This window comes from Schistocerca americana, chromosome 4 (genome assembly GCF_021461395.2).
Source record: "Schistocerca americana isolate TAMUIC-IGC-003095 chromosome 4, iqSchAmer2.1, whole genome shotgun sequence".
NCBI classification, from domain to species: domain Eukaryota; kingdom Metazoa; phylum Arthropoda; class Insecta; order Orthoptera; family Acrididae; genus Schistocerca; species Schistocerca americana.
In genome coordinates, this window is record NC_060122.1 from 371,640,571 (window position 1) to 371,651,019 (window position 10,449).

A 10,449-nucleotide genomic window follows, 5' to 3' on the forward strand; every position below is an offset into this window, starting at 1 on the left:
GTCAAACAAACTTATTGTGAGTGGGTTAACAAATTTGCAGGGTATGATAAGGAAATGCTAATTCAAATGTGCTTGTGGTGCTTTATATTCTAATGTTATGTTGCGTGATGCCACTGTGCACAATGCAACTGATGTCAGACTCAGAGAACAGATTCTGAAACAGTCCAATCCATCACTTCTGCAAGTAGTGCAAATCCTATACCAGTATGATTCAGATGCCCTGTTGGCTGGTAAATTTGAGCATCCAGCAATTTGTTGGGTTGACTCCCTTGTTTGTGACCAGCCCATTCAGCAGCCGCAGCTTGTGCTCACCATGCCATGTAAACAACTCTCCATGCCGCATAAGCAGCTCACTACACAGGTGAACAGAATTAAGTCATACCCTCAGCGTTATTCGTGGCACATATACCAAGACTGTCCCTTCCGACAAGCACTGTGTTACACTTGTGGCAAGAAAGGACATGTACAATCCGTATGTTTACAACGGAACGAACATAAGAATTTGGCCCACTCACAAAAATCTAGTCACAAGGCCCGTGTCATTAATGCAGTATATTCGAAGTCTGCAACATGCATTCGCAAAACTAGCAAGTGAGCAGTTTCTTCATTGCTATGCCAGTCCAACAAACTTTTGTTCATTTGCTTCTTTGTGGATTGTGTGTGAAATTTCAGTTGGACACATGTCAGGTTCCCCATGCCTGCCTAAAATTAGCACACACTTGACGACTTATAATTTCTCTTTCTATCACAGATGAAGTAAACTACTGCATTACCGTCACTACCACAGTGATAATGTTTAACTGGCTTATTGTAACAGCTGATCTGTAACAGTTGAAAGTAAGACTCATTTTGTGATTTAAGCCAAAACATCACCACCGCAATCTTTTAAGATTAAATAATTGCTTGTAGAAGGTGGCTGGGTTACCTCAGGGAAGTAAATAAAATTGAACAAATATAAATAAAATGCTTCTATAGAACACACAAAATAACTAAATTACACACATCAGTATACCCGGTTGAAATTGCATCCCTAATGATCAATGATGTCTCTTAGAATAATTTCTACAGCCCCCCTCCAATGGTGAGAGATTCGATACACCTTAGGTTTTTATGTTCTACCTTTCTGTTAAATAGTACTTTTTTTCTACTAAATACAATGCATCTCCATAATGTAAGCTGCCTTACAAAGCACAGAGTCCACTACTAACAAACTTTGCTCTCTCAACTGACACTAAACGATATGACAACTTACATAACATGTATTCATACTCCAAATCATGTATTCGTTCATATTCACACGCTTTCTAAAATAAAACTTAAAATCAGTACTTACTTTGGTATCTCTGCTTGTAGTCCAACTTTCCTGACATACACTGCGTTCAAAACTGAAATATTTTTATGAATACTTATTATAGATTAAATGCTTTTCATAGCTATGGTTACAATAGGACACAGCAATTCTTTTTGGTCTTCTGCTCTGTTGCCCACAACATTAGGTGTAGCACTGGCAGACTCAACTTTCTCTTCTACTTCTTGTTCAAATAACTCCTGTAGGTGTTCCTCCAACCCAGTCAAAGTGTTTGATGCACGAATTACTTCACCAAATTGTTTGCTTTGCCCTAACACCTCTACTCAGCCGTGCATACCTGAGATGAGATTTGCTTAGGTATATCCTTGAATCAATGATTTGACAATTCCTCCATTTGTTTATCTCATCATTTACCTATTTAAACTGTTCTCTAACCTCATTCTTGACTAACTCACATTCTTTAATTGTTCCTGTTTGTAAATCCTTGTATAAAAAATAAAATAAAAAAGTAAACTGTTTGCAATTTCGAAAGTAATTGCCATAACTGTTAATACTTTCCTCCAACTGAGACATGACAGTCAATGCATCCATAGAAAAGGGTTTGATGTTGCCCAAGGAACAATGATTGTACCCACGAGTACACCTCTTTGTCCAAAGCAAATAGACAACCATGAATGTCTTTCTTCAGGGCTCCAAATGTACGGAAATTACATGGGGAGAGATCTGGACTGTATGGAGGGTGTGTAATGTCTTCCCAGCAAAACTAGGGCAGAGTAGCTGAAACAACCTTGGCAACATGTGGGCTGACACTTACCTTTTTCTATCAGTAGCAGATAATTTAGGTTTGAACACCTCATAAGTAGGTAGCCTCACAAAACACATTTAATAAAGTTGTTCTTAAAAACAGAATTTCAAGTGATCACATTGCATTTTTACATTCCATTGGTTGTATTCCATGAATGCCATGAAAAGTGGTATCTTGAATGTGAAAATAAGTTAAACATGTACAATTAAGTACAGTACAGTGAAATGACTTGACTTTACACTGCTATTTGTAATTATAAACTAATTTAAAACATTAAATTTAAGAATTTCTGTAGTTGCATAAGAAAATTCTTTAATTCAGTCTTAAACTTCATCACACTACCTACATTACAATAAATGCGGTCTGGTAGGTTGTTGAAACACTGTAGTGCTTCGAGAATTTCTGCATAAATTCTAGAACCACTCAGCCTTCTACCGCCTCGAACATACGATATTTTATATATAAGTGAGAGAGAGCCTATTTACTGCACATCACCTGTCTGTGTGTGCAGGTTTGAAGTTTATCAAGGGACGACTATAGACGTTGCAGTCGAACGGCACCCACAAGTGTTTTCCGGTTGCGCCATGGAAGCCGTAGTTAAAGAACAAGACGTGTTTATGTATTCCGTGCTGCTTTATAACTTTGACGATTGTAGCGGAAAAAAAAAAAAAAAAAGAAAGAACAGTTGAGATATTGTTAATTAACGCTCATTTTGGACTTGGAAAGGATAAGAAACGTATTCAGATTCATATTGGAAAATGACATGATTATCAAGCCAACGTTACCTTATATGTAAATCTACTTTGTTTCTACGCTTTGGAGATGTGAAGAGACTTACTTGATAGTATTTGTTTATGTGGAGACTGAAATTTGTGAAAGTTTGATGTTCAAATACACATCGTTAAGTGAAGAAAGAGTCTTGAGAGATTCCTGGTCCTAGCAAATATACTTCGGAGAAGAAGAAAAAAGGATGTTGCAGCAGCAAGCTAACCAGCAAGGAAAGTCAGTTGGCAATTTCAAGTAAGTTGTATCGTTAAAGAACTGGGAGTTTATACACATACTTCACCACTCTAAGTTGTCCAAAGCGTTAGAATGTGGCGACCTGTGTGAAAGGACAGAAGACAACAGGAATGTTGAGACGAGAACGAGATAAGAAGATGGTATGTATTGCCATAGCAACCGAGCATAACAAGACAAAAGAACCAGTTCAAAGAATTGGATTCTGCCTAAAAATTCAAATGGTGAAAATTAGTAAAAGTGTCAAAAGGGAAGACGTAAGAAAGTCATAATGTTAAAAGAAAAGAGAGAAGATCTCGACATATTAGACTAAGAAGAGATAAGCCGAGAACAATTTGACTAAGAAGATCCGGTGTGGGGAGTGACATGGAAAACAACATCCGATGCTGCCGGCACCAGTTGCTGTTCATTAGTGCTGACCTGTTTCCACGTCTGCTCACCAATGTCGATGCAGAAACCTACATTCAACACCACTGGCACCAGTTGTTGCTCACCAGTGCTGATTCCACATCCGCCTAAACTCTACACCGGTTGGGTGTAAAACAGTACTTTACTGTTTGAGTGTAAAACTGGATAAACTGTTGAGTGAAGTGTACTCGTGTAGTTGTTATACTTAGAGTGTAGTTTTTAAATGTTTACTAGATCCAAAGTGCAAAAGAATATGGATAACGTGAAACAAGTAGAGGAAACTCAAGAACCACCCTATGGGTATGAGAATCAGTAGAGAAATGCCAGACTGGTCTGTGTTAGTAAATTTAATTAAAGCCCAGAGTCTGAAGTTAGATTTAGTAAATGCTCAGTTAAATTCCAAACTAGAAGCCCAGAGTTTACAATTAAATGAAACTTGAAATTCTAGATTAAATGCTGAAAATGAAACTCTAAGGAAAAAAAATAGGTTTGGTACATTCTAGTTTAAATGCTCAAAATGACCAGAGTGAAACCTTGAATAGTCAAGCAACCAATGTAGGTTTATTGAGTGCCAAGGTTGATGCACAGAGTAGAGAATTTGGTAATCTATGCGAAGGCATGGATACTTTAAAGACTGAATTTACACTAAATGGTAAAGTTGAAAATTTGAAGTTAGATTTAAAGAAGGAACTGAGTAACCCTTTAAGCACTCAGGTAAATCAAATTTTTGCTGAATTCAACCAAAAACAGACTAATAATTTGCAGAATTTCACAAAAAAGTTAGAATTGAATACTGAGGAAAAATATAATAGTGCAGAATTAGAGATTAATGAAAAGTTAGAATCATCGGAGGATGTATGTAATGCTCTGTTTAATGCTGTGAAGCAAGGATGGCATGCTTTGAAAGAGAACATTGATAAGCATAGCAAATTAATGCCCATCATTCAATCACAAATTACAGGTGTTAAGTAAACAGTATAGCAAGAAGCTTCAAAGAAAAGGTAGCAAGCTCTGATATCATAAATGTAAGTAGTCTGGAGGAACAGGCAGAAGAAATTATAGATCGGAAAGTCACTGAGAGAATAACATTCGGGAATGTATCGCCTATGGCTTCTTACGAAATTGCTGATACCACCAGGAAGAGCATAGATGAACTCTGGAGAGAAGTCAAACTTATGCAGAAACAAATAGAAAAAAAGAGTATCTTCACCTAATGTTGTGTTAACTAGTGAAGTGGTGACCGATTTGCAGAGGGGAGACTTTCAAAAGAAGTTTAAAGAAAAATACTGATCTACCAGTGCACAAGAAAAGTTAATATCAGATCCATGGGACCCAGGTGGAGTCATATATCCCCTAGGGACGTTAACATTCTGAGTAAACGGGCAGAGTGACGACCATTGGACCCTGAGTTGTTTTTGGTGTTTCTTCCAAAATAGTTTTCCTGCACCGAATTCCCTTCAAATCTTAAACTATTCTGTCATTTATTTCTGAATTCTTAAACTATCCTATAATCTGGTTATCTAGGAAACTGGATATGACTATAACCTAAGAAATGGCTTAAGAGAATCACAGATAAAAGGTGATCTCTAGACGAAATAAACTGAATGGGATATTATGTTTCTGGAAAAATATAATATCAGGTGAATATCTGAACAACTGTTATACCATAGTATATAGATTTTCTATTTTGTATAGCATATTCTATACCTTTTATAAGATGTGATGTAGATGGGAGGGTTTGTATCAGTTTTGGAAAGGTGTGGGTATTGTGGATAACAGCATGGTTTACAAGGACACACAAATCATGACTAACACAAAACACACATACTTTTCAAACTACCCTCGCAAACAAGTGTGCCTGATTCTCCACCATTTGCCGTTTCCATAGGGTTGCTAAGACTTCCTTCGGTGACCTCAAGGGTGAAGGTGAGGATGTCCGTTCTGTAGGAGACAGTTTAACACCAAACCTTCTCCGGCTTCTCACTCAAGAACCTGCGAGGTAGGGATCCTGGGGAAGGGGTGTGGGAAGGGTTTCCTGTATATGGGGCTATCTTCTTTCTCTTCTTTGATCTTAGCAACCATTCCTATTTATTTCCTTTCTTACTTCTCACTTGAGGACCTATCTATTTTTTCCCTCTTTCCATATTCATCTACTTCTATCGCAGAAGTCCTTCCTAGTTTCCAATAACCTACATCTTATCTTCAGATAAGAACTATTAATTATGATGATTCTATAATAAGTGTACATAAGAAGGAGGCATGAGTAATGAAAGAGAAAATAAGCCAAAGAGGAGTAAATTGTGATAATCATTAAGGAATATTAGTCTAACAAATATGCTGATGAATTTTAGGAATTTTGGGACTCGTATAGCCTAAGTAAACATATTATCTACTGAATAGTACATCCGGACAGGGTATCTATTACAGGTATAGAAGTTGATGAGTAGAGTGGGGCTCTAGGGAGTTGATGAGGTATTAAGAAGTGAATGCGAAGTGTAGAATAGATTTATAGCTTTACCTGAAAATACTTAACCACAGTATACATAGGAATGTATATTGAGGGTAATGTACCATGAGGCCTACTCAGAAAGGATAAGGAGGGGGCGTACCTGGCATTTGCTAAATATATAGGACAGGCATTCCTTCATGGATATAGGACGACCTGTAGCCTAATGAATAGGGAAGTTTTCTAAAGAGGCGTACCTACCAGAATGGATAGAGGAAGTGAACTCATATGGTCAACCCACAAGTAAAGTATAGGTACTGACCCTAGCAGGAGGGACGTGCCAGAAGTCACATGTTTTATAGGATTATTCTGGTAAGTTTGAATTCTACGTAACACTAACATTATCACATTTCAGGTAAGTTTAGGAGTGTCAAAAGGAATACTTATTTTGCCCAGAGTTCCTCCAAACTACAGTCTATAAATAATGAGACTATCCCGTACTAAAGAAGTAGTACAAAGAATTAGAATAAAGTACTCAAGTGTCATGAACACCTGAAGTTTGTGATTGGAGTTAAAGAAAGAGTCCTCAGAATTCCTAAGTAATAATGAGGAGGAATGAAATCATAAATAAATGCTTAAGTTCTAAAAAACAAGGTAGAGTAAGGAATCAGCAAAAAGACAACAAGCAGAAGCTTGCTCTATAGAGTGCAAATATTTATTGGGGGCGGGGAGAAGAAGAAGAAGAAGAAGAAGAAGAAGAAGAAAACATGCATATAAAACTATGTAATAAATGAATACTTTTAAAACGTGAATTATTATTATTATTATTATTATTATTATGTATGATATTATTATGATTATGTATAAAATATCGCGTGTTCGATCTGAGGAGTGTTTCGAGAATTTCCGCGTAAATTCTAGAACCACTTGGCCTTCTACCGTCTTGAACAAATGATATTTTAAATATAAGTGCATCAACTGTCTGTGTGTGCAGGTTTGAAGTTTATCGTGAGACAACTATAGATGTGGCGATCGAACGGCACCCACAAGTGTTTGCCAGTCGCGCCATGGAAGCCATAGTGAAAGAACAAGGACTGTTTATGTATTCTGTGCTGTTTTATAACTTTGACGATTGTAGCGGAAAAAAAGAACAGTTGGGATATTGTTAATTAATGCTCGTTTTGGACTTTGAAAGGATAAGAAATGTATTCAGATTCACATTGAAAAAAGACCTGGTTATCAATACAACCTTACCTTATATGTAAATCTACTTTGTTTCTACGCTTTGGAGACATGAAGAGACTTACTTTATAGTATTTGTTTATGTGGAGACTGAGATTTGTTAGAGTTTAATGTTCAAATATACAGCGTTAAGTGAAGAAAAAAAAACTGCGTACGTCTGCTTATTTTATAAGTAAAAGGAGTCTTGATAAATTCCTGGTCCTAGTAAATATACTTCAGAGAATAAGAGAAAAGGAGGTTGCAGCAGCAAGCTAACCAGCAAGGAAAGTCGGATGACAATCTCAGGTAAGTCATATCGTTAAAGAACTGTTAACATACTTCATCACTCTAAGTCGTCTAAAGCCTTAGAACATGTGTACCTGTGACTCCTTTCTTTACTACTCGTAATGTTAACCTCTTGAAGCCTTATAGAGGCTGTTTTTAGTTCTAGTGTTATATTGTGATATATCATCATTATTTAGCGTGACTGGCCCATCTGATGTCCCCTAAATGGCTCTGATCTCCATACGAGGATGTGTTTCCACCCAGTATTTTGAAGAAAAAAAAAAAATTGCTAATGACAAAGGGTATCTCCCCCATGAACCATGGAAAATGACAGGCACGGATGGCTTACGTGTCCCTCACCAATACAGACAGCCATCTCATAGATACTATCATAGTGGAGGGGGAGAGGCCAAACTAACCATGGTGGTTTTTTCGTGGTTGCAGGGGCAGCAGTCTGGATGAGTAACTGATCTGGCCAACTAACTTTACCCAACATGGCTTTGTTGTGTTGATACTGTGAACAGCTGAAAGTGAGGGAAAACCACAACAGTCTTTTTCCCCCCGAGGGCATGCAGCTGTACAGATGACTTAAGGCTGATGGCATCCTCTTGAGTAAAATATTCCAGAGGTGAATTAGTTCCCCTGGACCTCCAGGTAGTGACTACTCAGGATGGAAAACAAAATTGGCATTCTATAGGTCAGAGCGTGGAACATTCAATCCCTTACACATGTAGGTAAGTAAGAGAATTTAAAAAGGAAATGGATAGGTTCAAGTTAGATATAGTAGGAATTCGTGAAGAACTCTAACGATCTGACAACTCAGACTGTGTGAAGTGTAAGTGCAAACTTCCCACTTCTCTTATACGAATCGACTTACTTGGTGTACACAGCGGATCTTCTTCTCTGGATAGCCAGCTTCTGGAATTTCTATAAACTACTTCTCTGAAGAAATATGCTAGTTACAAGAACCTTAAAGACTCTCTCTCTACTTGCGAAATAATTAGGTACTCGAAGGATACTTTTCACCAACTATCGGTATATTTGAGCTTCATAAAGAACAAAATTCACACTTTGCATATAAACATTTGACTTCTTGTCAGTCACTCGTATCGTCTCACATTAGAAACTGATTTAAGTACATTTTAGAAAAGAGTTGGCTTAACAACCATAACTCAATTATAAACAAATCATAAAAACCCGTCTTGCCTCCAGCAAGTCCAAGATAAGAGCTTTTTCAGAATTCCGAATCTCGAATGTTCGTGTTATTTATAACAATGGTCACTGATACGATTAACACAGAATAACCTAGAAATTCCATAGTTCTTCCTTTGTATTTCACTACGACTCTCACATCTAAAATATCGTGTGTTCGAGACGGTAGAACGCTGAGTGGTTCTAGAATTTATGCCGAAATTCTCGAAACACTACAGAACCAGGTGAGTAGAGGGTTGTTCTTTTCTTCTTCTGGTGTTCACCCCTCAGGTTGGTTCACAGCAGAGCGCCATTCCTCTCTTCTGTCTGCCTTCCTCTTCATTTCCACGTATGTGTTACATCCAACGTCACTCATGATCTGTGGAATATATGATATCCTTGGTAGCCCCGCCAATTCCTTCCCTCAATAGCTCCTTCTGCTATTGTTCCAATAATGTTGTTGTGTCATAGTATGTGCCCTACAAGTTTGTCTCTTCTTGTTTGGATGTGCCTCCACAGAGATCTGGTTTCCTGAATGCTTCTAAGCACCTCTTCATTTGTTACTCCATCTGATCATCATCCTTCTATAGCACCACACCTCCAGGGCCTCTGACCGTCTTCTCTCTTCTCAGGGCCTCTAACAGTCTTCTCTCTTCTCTACCAATTGTCCAAGTTTCACATCCATATAGGGCCACACTCCAATGAAACATTTCATGATACATTTCTTTATTTTCAGACTGATGTTGTTGCTGGTGAGTAAGTTCCTTCTCCGATTAAACGCAATTTTGGCCTTTTGTATTCTGGTCGCAATTTCTTTCCGGCTTCTATCATGTCTTGTGATTTTGCTTCTCAGGTAAGTAAATTCCTCTATCACTTCCAGCTCCTCTCTTCCAACTCTCATTCTCAGAGGTTCATATTCTGCTCCTGTACTGCATACCATCACTTTAGTCTTTTTCTTGTTTATTCTCATTCCATACTGACTGCATACATTTTTTTCCATTGTTCTGAGAACTTCCTCTAGATCTTCTTTTGTCTCCGTGATTATAGCAATATCATCTGCATAACGTAGCATTTCTATCTTCTGCCCATTAATTTTGATCCCCACCTCAAAAGTTTCTCGAACTTGGTCAACAGCTTCCTGGATGTAAGCATTGAATATAAGAGAGAGATCACATCCTTGCCTTACCCTTTTTCTAGTATTTGCTTCTTGTTCATGGTGACAGTTCCTAATCACTGCCACCTCATTCTTATAGAAACTGTGTATCACACGGATGTCTTTGTACTTTATTCCACTTTTCCTCAGCACTCTGAACATCTCTTGCCAGATAACGTTATCAAATGCCTTTTCCATGTCTACTAAGTCAATATAAGTTCTTTTATTTTTCTGTAATTGCTTTTCGATAACGAGTCTCAGTGCCATAATCGCCTCTCTTGTTCGCAATCCCCTTCTGAAACCAAACTGATCTTCACTCAGCATATCCTCCACCTTCTCTTCAGAACTATTTTTATGAGGATTTCTGATAGATGTGATATTAGGCTTAGAGTTTGGTACTGTTTGCATTTTGTAGCTGCTGCCATCTTTGGTATAGAAACAATGATACATTTCTGGAAGTCAGTCGGTATCTCTCCTGTGTTATAGATGGACCTAATAAGTTTAAGCAGCACCAATTTCATGCTGTCACCAGCATTCTTTATTAGTTCTGCAGGGATGTCATCAATACCCGTTGCTTTGTTGTCCCGTAGTTCTTTTAGAGCTCTGTCAAATTC